Genomic DNA, 14,891 nt, shown 5'->3' on the forward strand with positions numbered 1-14,891 from the left:
AAAGTGTGCTCTTCAGTGATGAGAGTCGCTTTTATCTTTATCACGCTGATGGCCGTCAACGTGTGTGGAGACGTCTTTGGGAACGTCTTGCAGACTGCTGCGTCTTCGAAACGAATCGATGGGGTGGGGGAAGTGTAATGGTGTCGGGAGGCTTCACATTTCATCACCGGACCGCCCTACACATTTGCAGGGGTCGCCTACCGTGATGATGTCTTGCAACCAATTGTTGTTCCGATGTTTCGAGAGCACCCACAACTTCAGCACGTCCGCATACCGCCCATTTTAGTATGGACTACCTGGCTGCTAACAACATCAATGTCTTGGACTGGCCAGCCATGTCTCCGGACATGGAACCGATAGAACATGTCTGGGATGAGACTGGACGCCGTCTGTATCGGAGACCACAGATTGCTGCTTTAGAAGCTGCTCTTGTTCAAGAATGGAACAATTTGCCCCAGGCCTTCTTTCAAACATTGGTAAATTCCATGCGACGGCGCTGCACAGCGTGCGTAAGAGCCCGTGGAGGACACACGCGCTACTGACATCTGTGTCGTACTTTTGGTTTTGACCCCTCTGACTTTGTACCGTTGATTACAGATTAAACATCCATAAGTGTACAAATGTGTTTTTATTGATGAGTTCCCATTTGAATATTGTTCACAATAAGAAGCAAAATAAATAAGATATGTTTACAGGATCATTTTGTTATACGAAAAACTAAGTGATGCGTTTTCCATGGCGCTCAGTAGGGGTATATGCTATCAATTAACAAATAGAGCCACACAAATAATGTTCAGACCATCACGTGACAAATTGCAGATCTACAAATTAGATTATTTATTGGGACATGATGTGATTTTTTTATACGCCCACATTTTCATGTGGACGTATGTTGTCGTCGCCCCGGTCCATCCGTCCGTCCGTCCGTCCGTCCACAATTGTTTGTAAACAGTCTACAGGTCACAATTTTTATCCGATTTCAATGAAACTTGCAATATTGGGTTATCACCCTAAGATCTCGTTTTTTTACGATATTGGCATGTATCGGACTATAACTTCATGGATTATGGCCCCTGATTGTACGAAAAATCACGTTTTTAGCTTTTGAACAATGTAGAGGTCATAATTTTTATCCGATTTGGTTTAAACTTAAAAGGTATGCTTATAACCCAAGGATCTCGGTTCCTATCGATATTCGGGCATATCGGAACGTAACTTCATGAATTATGGCCCCTGATTGTGCGAAAAATCGCGTTTTTAACTTGTGGACCCTATAGAGGTCATAATTTTTATCCGATTTTAAAAAAAACGTATTATGATATCCGTTCTCAAATAGCGTAAACATATGGTATGTCAAAGTCGTGGACCCTATAGAGGTCACAATTTTAATCCTATTTTGATGAAACTTGAAATGTAGGTTTATAACCCAAAGATCTCGGTTCCGTTCGATATTCTCGCATATCGGAACGTAACTTCCTGAATTATGGCCCCTGATTGTACGAAAAATCGCGATTTTAGCTTGTGGACCCTATAGAGGTCATACTTTTTATCCGATTCAAAAAACCGTATTATTATATCACCGTTAGACCCTAAGGACGACTGAGTTCGAATTTCGTGAAAATCGGCCCAAAATTGACAGACAAAATGGCCGCCCTTCGTTCTCAAATAGCGTAAAAATATGGTTTATCAAGGTTGTGGCCCCTATAGAGGTCACAATTTTTATCCGATTTTGTTAATATTGAAATGTAAGTTTATAACCAAAGATCTCGGTTCCTTTCGATATTTGCGCATATCGAATTGTAATTTCCTGATTTAAGGCCCTTGATTGTAGGAAAAATCAATTTCTTTTTAGCTTGTTCTTGATCCATCTCTCGAAAATGTGGGCATATCATGCCTGGCAGCCGCTGGTTTTATTATAGTTTACTATATTGGAGTTCTATCGTGTATAATGAAACGGTTACCAAAATGGGGTGGATGACCTAATGACTACCGTGTGCGCGCTGTACCATAGTATCATAAGGACTCTCATTGAGTCAGTTGGCGTCGATACGATTCCCCGGTTGTACGTGACAAGGAATTGGGTCGCCTGTCCTACCCCGTTTATTTTCGCCGGTTTCCTCCCATTGCTATAGATCCTTGCCCGAATTAATGAAAAAAAAATGAACCTTTGTGTCGTGTGGACGTTAAGCCCCATTTCTCTTTCTCTCGCTTCCCAAGCGAAACAAAACATAACAATGTCACGTGATAATATTACGTATGACGGATAAAGGCGTTCTTTGATGACATGTGATTTGTTTTGATTATTAAAACCCGCCTGTACCATTACAAGGTGAGAAACGATAAATAAATAATACGGCATTTTTTTATGGGAAAAAGAGAATTAAACATACATTATGCACGAGCTAATCAACTCTAGATGGTTATGATAGCCTGCGATCTTTACTGGATTATGAGCCGATTTACTGCATAACTTTCCTTAACGATTTAACCATTAAATAGATAATAGAGACTATACTGTTTATCGTACTGACTTTAGTAATGATGATGAGGCTAGGCGGAAATTTCAACCGCTTAGTTATCGGTTCATAGTTGGTCAATTTGAATGCAATTTTCAGCAAATTGCCCTTACATTATCTAGTTTTTAACTATTATATTGTGAGAACTGGCACCTCGTTATCGACTTTCCCATAATGTATCTTTAATGTTTCCAACTTCAAAAAAAGATGACTGGAATATTAATTGAATGGAAAATAATTTTTTTATGAACAATGATCTTCGGATTTGCAGTTTTCTAGCTTGGCCAGATTTCCGGTTTGAATCCATGTAAATTTAAAAAAAAATAATAATTTCAAATTGCTTTTGCAAGCTAAATCCCTGGTACTGCTCTACTGGCAAGCTAAACCCCTGGTACTGCACTACTGGCAAGCGCTACCCCACGGTACTGCACTGCAGGCAATTGAAACCCTCGCTGACGTATCTGGTGGTATTTTTTTTTACCAACACTGGGATCGAAACTGGGACCACCTTTTTGATCCTGATCATTGCTCACTGAGCCACAACGGCTTCCATTGCTGTCGTTACGACCATTTTAGTTTAGAAAATTATGTATAAACCTTTTATGAAAATACCGAAACCACTTATTAACTCACGACCCAGGGTAGGGATAATATTTGCAAAAAATTTGTTACGGGTGTAACACTACAGATAACAGAAGATCAGCATAATTGGTAAGACCTTTATTAAGAACATGAAATAGGCATAATTCGGGAGGAGCTCTATTCCAAGTCTGACTTACTGTCAGTAAACGCCTGCTTACAATATAGGGAAGATGGACAGTAGTGATCACCATATACGGTATTGTTTATTTATGAAATTATGATGTCTGTAACTACACTGCATATTTCCTTGGATGTCATTGTCAGGTCATAGTATGATACACTGACCACTACTACATTCTCTTTGAAGTTCTGCCGAGTGTTATACACAGATCATGTGCAGCTGGTAAAGAACATATTGAATTAATTAGATGTTTAATAGGACCGTAGGCAGTCCGTGCCTTAACATAAAGTTTATACAGAGGTGAAACGTCAATATCATATATTATCAAAACTATCCAGCGGTCATAAAGTTCTATGTACCTAAATGATCGTTCAATTTGATGAAAGGTAAGATCACGTTGTCACACGGGGCAAATTGCATAGTTTAATACACCACAAAATTACATAATATTATTAATTGTTACAGTGCGATATTTTTATACTATTGTCTGAGCCGTCATAAATAATAAACTAATTTTGTCCAGTATGAACCAACTTCTTCATTGTTGTAAAATATAATCCATCGTACAAATACATATTCCAAACCTCTAACATGGAAGCTTATTATGTTCTCGTCAGTGTAGATAAGTTTGCACAAAGGGGTTACAACCCGTCAGGCCAATCTTTTTTTTATTCCCATCTTATAGTTGCCAGTAAGAGTTATCTTTTGGAATATTTGCGTGAGTAAATTCTATCCGGTATGTCTTATTTAGAATGCAATGGCCTACTTACATATTGACCCTTTCTATGCAGCCCTTTAACCTGGAGGTTGAAAATACTGAATTATCGAAATCGAAGAGAGTTTTGTAAATTATCCATGTATTAATAACCCAAAGAGAAAAGTGACGTTTCCATATATCAAAAAAGCAATCGAAACGAATAGCAAAGTGACTTCTCAGTATAATAATAATAATAACCCTAATAGCAAAGAGATTACTCAATAATCATAATAATAATAAGCCAAATAGCAAAGAGATTTCTCCATATAATAATAATAAATCAAATAGCGAAGTCTCTTTTCCATAAAATAATAATAATAATAACCCAAATAGCAAAGGGATTTCTCAATATGAGAATAATAAAAATAAAGCAAATATGGAAGGGATTTCTCCATAGATAATAAGCCACCCAATTAGATTTTATTACATACTTCGAGAAGGTATTTGTTGAGTAATAAAACCTTCTAGTAGTTTATCGAGGGCTGGCCGTCCTTAGCGCACGGTACAAATATTATCACCACTAGAAGCAACAAATTCCAGAACAAGCCAGAACTCATACCAAAATGGCCGCTTTATACAAATGAGTATTTAGGGGAATACTAACCCGAACCCTAACCCTAACCCTTTTAAGAGATTTAAAAACTAAATTAGACCCAAGTTCAGTCTTTTAAAAAGGGTTAGGGTTCGGGTTAGTTATCCCCAAAATTCTCATTTATATAAAGCGGCCATTTTGGACTCCGGAAACACCCGAACGTCGATAAACTACTAGAAGGTTTTATTTGTACCGTGCGGTAAGGACGGCCAGTCCTCAATAAACTACTAGAAGGTTTTATTACTCAACAGATACCTTCTCGAAGTATGTAATAAAATCTAATCGGGTGAATAAGCAGAGTAACAAAGTGATATCTCCATATGTATACAGAATCAGAATAACGATGCAGACCATGTCGTTAACGCAGCCAATCTGCCCAAGCTTAACCTCCTGAAAAATACAATTTCATATACATCATTAATAACGCATTTCATAAAGTGTTTAATTTTTGTTAAGATTTTATAATGCAGTTTGTTACATGATGGCATTAGTCGGCAGTCGAAGAAAGAATACGTATATTAATACGATAAAACACGAAATAAGACGATTCAACATAAAACAAATATTAAAAGTGATTGGAAAAATAAATATAATCTAATACAACGATTTTTTATGTCAACAAAAAAACCCAGAGGAGTGCAGACGGTACGGTCGTGCAAGGGACATTAGATATATTTTCACTTGAAAATATTAATAAAAAAAAATGAACACCGGTAAAATATGAAATACGAAGTATTAATAAAACGAACAACAAATTGACAAATCGGATTTTAATCAAATTGGTTTACAATAATTACGGCATAAACAGAATTTCAGTGGTCAGTATAATATCCTAACTTAATGTAATAAGAGATTCTGTTTGTTGATATGTGTAGTTGGTAAGTGGTAATAAATTTAATTGAAAACTTTATCGCAGGGGCGGACGAGGGGAGGGGGGCAGACCCGGAGGTCTCTCCCCCGTGCTGTAGAAAATGTTTGAAAAACTGACCGCTTGCTTACCAACTTATTATAAATAACGTAAATTCCTGACTAAAAGTGTCCCCAAACTACACGAGAATATTAATGTCTTTAGGGCACCTGTTAGGGCACCTGGTGCCTACCATTCTTGCTTCATCGTGTTTAGAGTTCACAGTCATCTACGGTATAATGTAAAAAGAACGATAACTCGTCGTGTATTAACACCAACTCTGTACTATATTGTGTTGACATGACGTAATAGGGATTGTTTTCATCACTATGTAGATGTCGTTTCGAATGTGAACAACATATGTAACAACATCTTATATATATACTGTATTATGTTTATAAAATTAATGAATAATTACCTGGACAGTCTCCCTCGACAAGTGTAATATCATCAAGAGCTGCGTCTGATGTAAAGTCAGGTCCTATAACTCCTTCAAATACAATCTACAACACAATTCAATATTTCAACGAATCTTAAAACGTTTATGTTTTGACATCTACAATAATAGGAAATTCATTTCACATGGCTGACAAATTCGCTCTGTAGTTCTGTTGTATTAACAGCTACCTGGGCAAGCGATCCTACCACTTGTCGCATACGGGAGAGGGATTGAAATGGGATATAACGTCCACTCGGGACTAACATATTCTTCAATGTATTTCAACAATTTGCTATAATAGTGAGAAGATCAGGAGGACAGGCGATCTTACTCCCTGTCGCATACAAGCGGGGATTCGACCTCACACCACTTGACCCAATGACACGCGTTAAATTATTCGGTCACCCCCCCCCCCCGTTCTCTATGAATGAGCTCATCTTGATATGGAATCTTATATTATAAAACTGCTGCCAAATATCACCTTTATCATCTTCGCTTGTCCATAAAGCATCATCCAATAAGTCCGATAGGTTTTGAAACTTGTCGATTATTCAAATCCTACTTGTGGAAGACGTAAAGGAACTTACCGAATATAAAAATGGTATTTGTGAAATATTTACATAGCCTTGTGTCCAAACATCACCCTGGTTACCAGCTCTTGTCCATACGGCATCCCCCAATTCCGTCTGATTTGTTTTGATGTACACGTTGAGATAACCTGAAAATATTGAAAATATCAGTTGTTGAAATCATTTATTGAAGTCATGACCAGAAGAAGTTTTGTTAGGATTCGAATACAGGGACAAAGAGTGTTGTTGTGGTGGGTCGGTTTCAAAAATACAGAATAGATAATAGTTATGTAACAGTATTGAGTTTTAACCCAACAATCAGCTGTTCTGACAATCGGTCAGTCGTGATCTAAAAGAGAACAGATTCACAGTAATATCTGATATGTGAATTCGTTTCCCCGTCCGCTCTTACCCATTTTTACTCCATACATATGATACCAGAACGTTAAAACATTGTGTAGATGTAGACTGGACAATTTCTTGACTCTCTAGTCTCGCTGTTTCATTTGGTTTTCGTGGGTTTGTTGCTTCGATATATATGTATGATCCATCTGGAAGAGAATCAAACTAGAAGAAATTCCATTTGTCCTAGTTAATAACGGAGCCGTTGACATTTCAAAGAAACTTCAATTAATTTAGATTGAGATCGTTAAATCGGTCTTATTCATCCGATTCTAAAGAGTTATAATAATTACATGACGAGTAAATTATATTGCTTTGGAAAATGGCATGGATGTTTTCCTAATTTAAAATGAATGATTTGAAGATATTTGTCATCACAATTATATTTTAATAACGATTTAAATTTAGTTTTAAAAGATAAGTCTTTTATCTGAGTCGAGTCCTTTATTACAAACAAGAAACCAATCTATGATCTAGATTCCCATGGCAGCCATTAAAAGCAAATTTTAAAAAAATATATTGTGATGAAGAGTGATATTATAGTTGGTGTGCGTTTATTTAACATTGTATCTGATTTCTTTCAGCATATGTTACCTTGCCTGTCTAACTATCCGTTTATATAACATTGAATCAGATTTCTTCCTGCATATGTATACTTCGCGATTTTTCAGTAATTCATCAATTTTAGCAACTGTTAAAAAACAAAATCTTACCGCCTGTATGGTCATTTTGTGGTCCTGTGCCACCTGAATGTGTTCTGCCGCTGTTTCTTATCCAATCAAAAATATCATCGGACGACTGTTTCCATGCACAGTAACTCTCATCAAAATTACAATCAATCGCTATTAATTATTAATAAAAACATTATTTAATAGCAAATCATGACATGTCACTAACTGCAATTCATTTATTGGAGAAATTCAGACTTCGCAAGGCAAATGATGCAAATTCCTTCAAGACAGTACCTTGTCCGATTTAACTTCCCATTATTGATACCTCGTAGTTCCCGGGGAATACGAATGTTTATATGCGCTCAAGGGAAATTAATTACGTAAACAAATATAATTATGTGAAAGAGAAATAAACACCGCACGTGTTTTATAAATGTCACTTACGGCGCAAGGAAATCATGATAACCTTGCTTTATGCAAAGTACGTTTGAGAAATCCGCTATTTGTCGTTTATTGCAAACACAGCAATTGGTTATCGGGATTCGGTATATTAATGTGATTTTCTTTATACGAGAGCAAAGCAGAACCAACTTACTCTCGCAATAGATTCCTGGAAAGTTAGGAGGACAGCTACAACTCACACCACGTTCTGATATATAACACGTACCATTTAAACAGGGGTTGTGTACATCACAGGTATTAACTGAAATTGAATTTAAGAAACAAATGTTGGCGTTATTAAAATAAAGTTTGCTTCCATACATGGTGCTACTGCAGATATATGGTCTGAACACGGCATGAACAGGGCCACATGAAAAAAAAAACAGATTTGATAAAAATATTGCCCACCCGCTTCACAAAACAAACATGGTAGTTCGACTAGGTATTCTCTACTTTTGTCTGTGCAGGCCGCGTGGATGTTATTTGTTGATAATAGCATCGAAGAAAGGCGTGTGATTTTGCATTTTCTATCAGGTTGCCATGAATATTGATGACTTAGGAAATGAAATGAATTTAGGTTTAATGTCGTACTGTTCTGCTCCGAACTGGGCTAATGAAGACGGGCATACGCCATACATTGTGCTATAAGGGAAATGTTGCCCGGACAGCGGCACTACGGCCTCCTCTTATATGGAATTCCAACTGTCAAGGAATCTTTTACGTGCACGCCAATGTGTACACGGGACAAGGAGGAACCGTGCCGGAAAATCCGGATGGACTTACTCGGCCAATGGAGGAGTCGAACACCCGACCTCCAGACTAGCGAGCCAGCGTCTTACCCATTTAGCCACCGTGACCTCCCCCACCCCCTTATGACTTAGGGGTGGATGGCTTAGAGACGATCACTATTACAACCTGTACTACGTGTTTAGTAATGTACCTTATACGCCATCTTAGAATGGTACCCAATTATAAGACAAGAATGATACGGGTACACATCTAAAGGTTATCCATGGTTACCCTATATAACTAAAATGTAGCTCACCGTCACAGAGTTTACCCAAATATCCAGCAGGACAATTACAGCTGTAACTGTTGTCAGTTGGTGAACAGGTACCACCATTTTCACAAGGATTAGGTTCACAGACAGCCACTAGAATTAAAAAGGATATAGATTATAGTATAAGGGGTCGGGAGGACAGTCGTTTTCCACAGCTATGAACTGGGTTCCCGTGTTCCTCCTCCCCCTATTCTGAAAGCCTTATGAACACGAATGGGGATACACTTTAAGTCAGTCCTTTTCTTCATATATTCGTGTGAAGCATTGGAGTGAACGAGAGAACGAACATTGTCCTTTCTGATCCAGAGACCCAGCCCCCCAACATTATCCCCATTACGAAAACATTGTGAACCCGATAGAAGCAATAGTTTTTAACATATGTTTTGGGGTATTAACCATTGGGTTCACAAGCTCATGTGGGTAAGAGTAATACGCTACCTCGCTAGCTTGGAAGTCGCGGTTAGCTCCCGGTGCTGACCCAGAAAGTTTATCTGTTTTTTTGTCATTGATAGAAATAAAGAGGATATAGATTATAATATAAAGGGTCGGAAGGATATTCGTTTCCCACGGCTATAAAGTACAAATTTCCTACAGGTATAATAAAAGTTTACTGGGTCATGTTTAGCCAATTGAATATCATGTAACACAACATGCCCCAATGTGTAAGCCCCAAAACACGTTATACTGGTGAAGGGGCGGTAAAGTAACCATTCCGTTTTCAACATTGTGCTTAGCGCAGATGGCACACGTCACACGAAACACAAAAGATCGACACCTTCTCTTGTTTTAAATCCAATTGAATGAAACCCGGGTGATTATCTAATGGTACCCAATTATAAGACAAGAATGATACGGGTACACATCTAAAGGTTATCCATGGTCACCATATATAACTAAAATGTAGCTCACCGTCACAGAGTTTACCCATATATCCAGTAGAACAATTACAGCTGTAACTGTTGTCAATTGGTGAACAGGTACCACCATTTTCACAAGGATTAGGTTCACAGACAGCCACTAGAATTAAAGAGGATATATATTGATCTGATATGTGCGTATTGTGTCTGTAAATTTGTCTTGTGTACATGTTAGTGTGTGGTGCAGTCCACCTGTGCTTAGCATTAGAACCGTGCATGTTGCCCCCTTCCCTTCTGAAATGCTACTTCTTAAGGCTGTTTACAGTACCCCAGACACCAAAGCATTACAAATCGTATATCAGCTGTTCAATCCCCAAGCTATATAAAGTTTGTCAATACATTATTCAAAGCCTTTGTACTACCAATTATTATCAAATAAAGTATCAACATGAAAGACCATATACTACCACCTTCGGTTTTCATGAATAATTATTATTTAAAGTCTTATTTCATCCGTTTTTATATATGTTTTATACTCTTCAAAAAATGTAGGGGATACTGAAATGCAAATACCTATGGAGGTTGCGATATGATAAATAGTCATGGACACTTGACATGCTTTGAGTGTATTTTCACAGATGAAGAACTTATCGCCCCAACAGAACCGCCATACACGTGGGAGGGGTTCATTGTCAAATTTGACACTTCAAGGAAGGATTGGTGGAGCAATTACTCATTATTAAGACAGAAATAAAAAAACGTCCATTTTCACTTTTGACAGTTTATCTCTTTGGGAGTGAAATGGGGCCATCAGATAAGCCGCCCATATAAACTGTTTATGTTCATGTGTAGGCAATAGCCTGTTTTTAATATAAACTGATTAACTATAATAAAAATAGCAGTGCATTTACACAGTCAGGTTTGTATTGTTTTGTATTAATATATTTCATTAGCAAGTTGTGCATATGTAAATTATATATAATATAATCTAAAAATCTATATGTGCATTTTGCATACCGATAGGCTATTGGCCAATCACGCTATTTTACCGAGATTTTGCCTAATAGTTTGGATGCAGCTATGGCGGGTGTGGCGCCAGGCAGGGTAAGCTTACTCTTCCGGACACCTGTTACCACTGTTTGTCGTGTATTTTGTACACGGTGAACAGTCCATATGCTGATTACACTATTTTGCCTTATTACACTTTTTTGCCTTATTACACTATTTTGCCAAAACGGTTTTTTTAGGACTTCGAATTTTGTCTAATGGTTTGGATTGTTCGTACTTGGTTTTATTTTATTTATTAATAAATATCAATCTTTAGATATTAATTAATTTAATATATTTCTCTAAACATTTGTATTATATATTATTTTAATATATTTAATAAATTGAAGAAATAATAACTTTAGAATTTCGCTGTCCACAGATCTTTATGAAACCCCCCAGTCACCTAACTTAACAACTATTTGCTGATTACACTATTTCGCAGATACCGTTCTTTAGGACTTTGAATATTGTCTTATGGTTTTGATTGTTCGTACTTGGTTTTATTTTATTTTATAACGTAGGTAATTAATATTATCAAATCATTTGGTAATGGTTATAAATATAACTGGACGTTATATATGGATATAAACACATACTGATGATCACTGTAACTAATTACGTGCACGCCAATGTATACATGGGACAAGATGGAACCATGCCGGAAAATCGAAAACCAGACCTCCAGACTAGCGAGCCAGTGTCTTACCCACTTAGCCATCGCGACCCGCCTTATGACTTGGCTTAGAAACGATCACTATTACAACATGTACTACGTGTTTAGTAATGTACCTTATACCCCATCTTAGAATAGTACCCAATTATAAGACAAGAATGATACGGGTACACATCTAAAGGTTATCCATGGTTACCCTATATAACTAAAATGTAACTCACCTTCACAGAGTTTACCCAAGTATCCAGTAGAACAATTACAGCTGTAACTGTTGTCAATTGGTGAACACGTACCACCATTGTCACAAGGATTAGGTTCACAGACAGCCACTAGAATTAAAGAGGATATATATTATAATATAAAGGGCCGGGAGGACAGTCGATTCCCACAGCTATAAAATATATTCAGCCAAATTAAAAACTTGACACTCGGGATTTTTGGGACTAGATTTTTAATATGCAACTATTTTAGTGTTATGTTGTGCACAGACGACCTTGACATCAACAGAAAGCAAGAATACGTCTCGCCGAAAGTCCTTGACATTGATAACGTTCGTGATGTCACAGTACCCCCCCCCCCCCCGAAATGAAATTCACAGACTTGGAGAACAATCGGAATAAAGTGTTTATTAACGGTTGTGGCCTCCTCTAGCGTCTCGTACTGCCACACAACGTCTTCTCGTGGATCTCAGAACATTAGTAAACACTACCCGAGGAAGACGTCGCCACTGCTCAGCAAGAGCATGTTAAAGGTCCTGCAACGTCAGTGGTGGATTCACTTGCTGACGAACACGTCGACCCAGTTCCTCCCAGATGTGTTCAATAGGATTAAGGTCGGGGCTAAGCGACGGCCAATCCAGGACTTGGACACCGGCATTTCTTAAAAAAATATGCGTAGCAATTCCTGTATGGGGTCGAGCATTGTCTTGTTGAAACGTTAGTCCAGGCCCATGTCTCTGCATAAACGGAAGAAGAACAGGTTGCAAAATCTGATCCCTGTACTGGACAGCATTTAAGTTGAATTGGACAACAACAAGAGGAGAACGTCCATGTGCACAAAAAGAACCCCAAACCATGACGCTGCCGCCACCAGATCGGTCAACTTCTCTGACGCATACTTGAGCGTAACGTTCAGTTCGTCTGCGGTACACTCGGACCCTGCCATCGGCAAATCTCAAAGTAAATCGAGATTCGTCACTAAAGACAACCGAATTCCACTGTCTTTGAGTAAATCTTATGTGTCTTGTGGCCCACACAAGTCGGTTACGGCGATGAAGAGGTGTCAATATTGGTCCATTATAGGGCCTCCGAGCTCGAAGACCAGCAGCCTGCAAGCGATTTCGAACAGTTTGTGCAGTTACCCTTCCACCAAACATCTCTCTACTTGTGGAGGTTGCAGTGACAAATGTGTTTCTAAGATGACGTAATCGTATTGCTTGATCTTCCTGGAGTGACGTCACACGTGGCGCTCCCGCCCTTGGGCTGTCGGCAATAGTTCCAGTTTGAAGCACTCTCATTCTAAGATTAATTATTCTCTGACGTGAACAATTAAAGGCTCTCGCAACAGTGACCACAGACTGGCCAGCATAGAGCCTACCTTCAGCACGTAGACGTTCTACATTTGAAAGGCGAGGCATTTTCTAACAAAGATGAAAATAACAATTCTAATTTCTTTCTCCAGTTCAAGTTACGTGTGCGTGTTCAGTTTAAGCAAACTTGCATCGATTGACCTCACGAGTTTGTGTTTGCACGTGTTTTTCAGGTTTTTCATCTTTATATGCTCAAAAGTCACGTGATCTACGTGACTTTACAATTTTATGAAATTAAAGGCTTCTTACTACTTACTATCGTTAGAAACGCTTTAAAATTTATTTGACTTAACAGAAAAAAAAATTTGTTGAAATTCATCAGTGTCAAGTTTTTAATTTGGCTGAGTATATAATATAATCTAAAAATCTATATATGTCATTTCATAAATATCAATCTATTGATATTAATTAATTTAATATATTTCTCTAAACGTTTGTATTTGGTATTATTTTAATATATTTAATGAATTGAAGAAACAATAACTTTAGAATTTAGCCGTCTGTCCACAGATCTTTATGACCCCCCCCCCCACCCCCAGTCACCTTACTTAACGACTATTTGCTGATTTGGTAGATACCGTTCTTTAGGACTTTGAATATTGTCTGATGGTTTTGATTGTTCGTACTTAGCTTTATTTTATTGTTCCTACTTGGTTTTATTTTATTTTATAACGTAGGGAATCTTAGAATGGTACCCAATTATAAGACAAGAATGTTACGGGTACACATCTAAAGGTTATTGTGGGTCACCATAACTAAAAATGTAGCTCACCGTCACAGAGTTGACCCAGATATCCAGTAGAACAATTACAGCTGTAACTGTTGTCAGTTGGTGAACAGGTACCACCATTTTCACAAGGATTAGGTTCACAGACAGTCACTAGAATTAAAGAGGGTATAGATTATAATATAAAGGGCCGGAAGGACAATCGTTTTCCACAGCTATGAACTGGGTTCCCGTGTTCCTCTTCTGCCTATTCTGAAAACCTTATGAACACGAATGAGGATACACTTTAAATCAGTCCTTTTCTTCATATATTGGTGTGAGGCATTGGAGTTAATGAGCGAACGAACATTGTCGTTTCTGATCCAGAGATCCTGTTCCCCAACATTATCCCCATTACGAAAACATTGTGAACCCGATAGAAGCAATAGTTTTTATTTTAACATATGTTTAGGGGTATTCAAGAGCTCACGTAGGTAAGACTAAGACGCTACCTCGCTAGCTTTAGGGTCGCGGGTTAGCTCCCGTTGCTGGCCGAGAAAGTTCATCTGTTTTTTTGTCAGTGATGCAGGGCGGAGGGCCAGACAATGAAAGCTGTCAAGAAAGATTATCTGGTTTTTGTCAATGATGCAGGACAGAGGGCTAGATACGGAGAGCTGTCAAGTTTGGATTGGACCAACAACCGTGGTCCCGTGTACACTTAAACACCCAATTTGGTAACCCTAGAACTTCCTCAAAAAAACTAGGTCATTTCGGGACTAACACATGGTTCAGTTTTATATCAATACTTCGCTTTCGCGTGGGGGTATTTAGCAGTGGGAGGAAACGGGAGGACCCAGTGAAGACCCACGATGTTGGACAGGCAACCATACTCTTTGTCAC

General features: G+C 38.1%; 2 long non-coding RNA genes across 2 annotated transcripts; both read right to left on the reverse strand.

The window, feature by feature from the left end:
• Window positions 1-3,311: 3,311 nt before the first annotated feature.
• Window positions 3,312-14,144, reverse strand: LOC130014361 (uncharacterized). The gene is made up of 3 exons (XR_008789339.1): window positions 14,058-14,144; window positions 11,919-12,026; window positions 3,312-3,498 (listed from the first exon to the last, which is right to left on the reverse strand). It is a non-coding gene; the product is annotated as an uncharacterized LOC130014361 (long non-coding RNA).
• Window positions 7,659-9,211, reverse strand: LOC130014360 (uncharacterized). The gene is made up of 3 exons (XR_008789338.1): window positions 9,103-9,211; window positions 8,212-8,319; window positions 7,659-7,787 (listed from the first exon to the last, which is right to left on the reverse strand). It is a non-coding gene; the product is annotated as an uncharacterized LOC130014360 (long non-coding RNA).
• Window positions 14,145-14,891: the final 747 nt, after the last annotated feature.

This window comes from Patella vulgata, chromosome 9 (genome assembly GCF_932274485.2).
Source record: "Patella vulgata chromosome 9, xgPatVulg1.2, whole genome shotgun sequence".
NCBI classification, from domain to species: Eukaryota; Metazoa; Mollusca; class Gastropoda; family Patellidae; genus Patella; species Patella vulgata.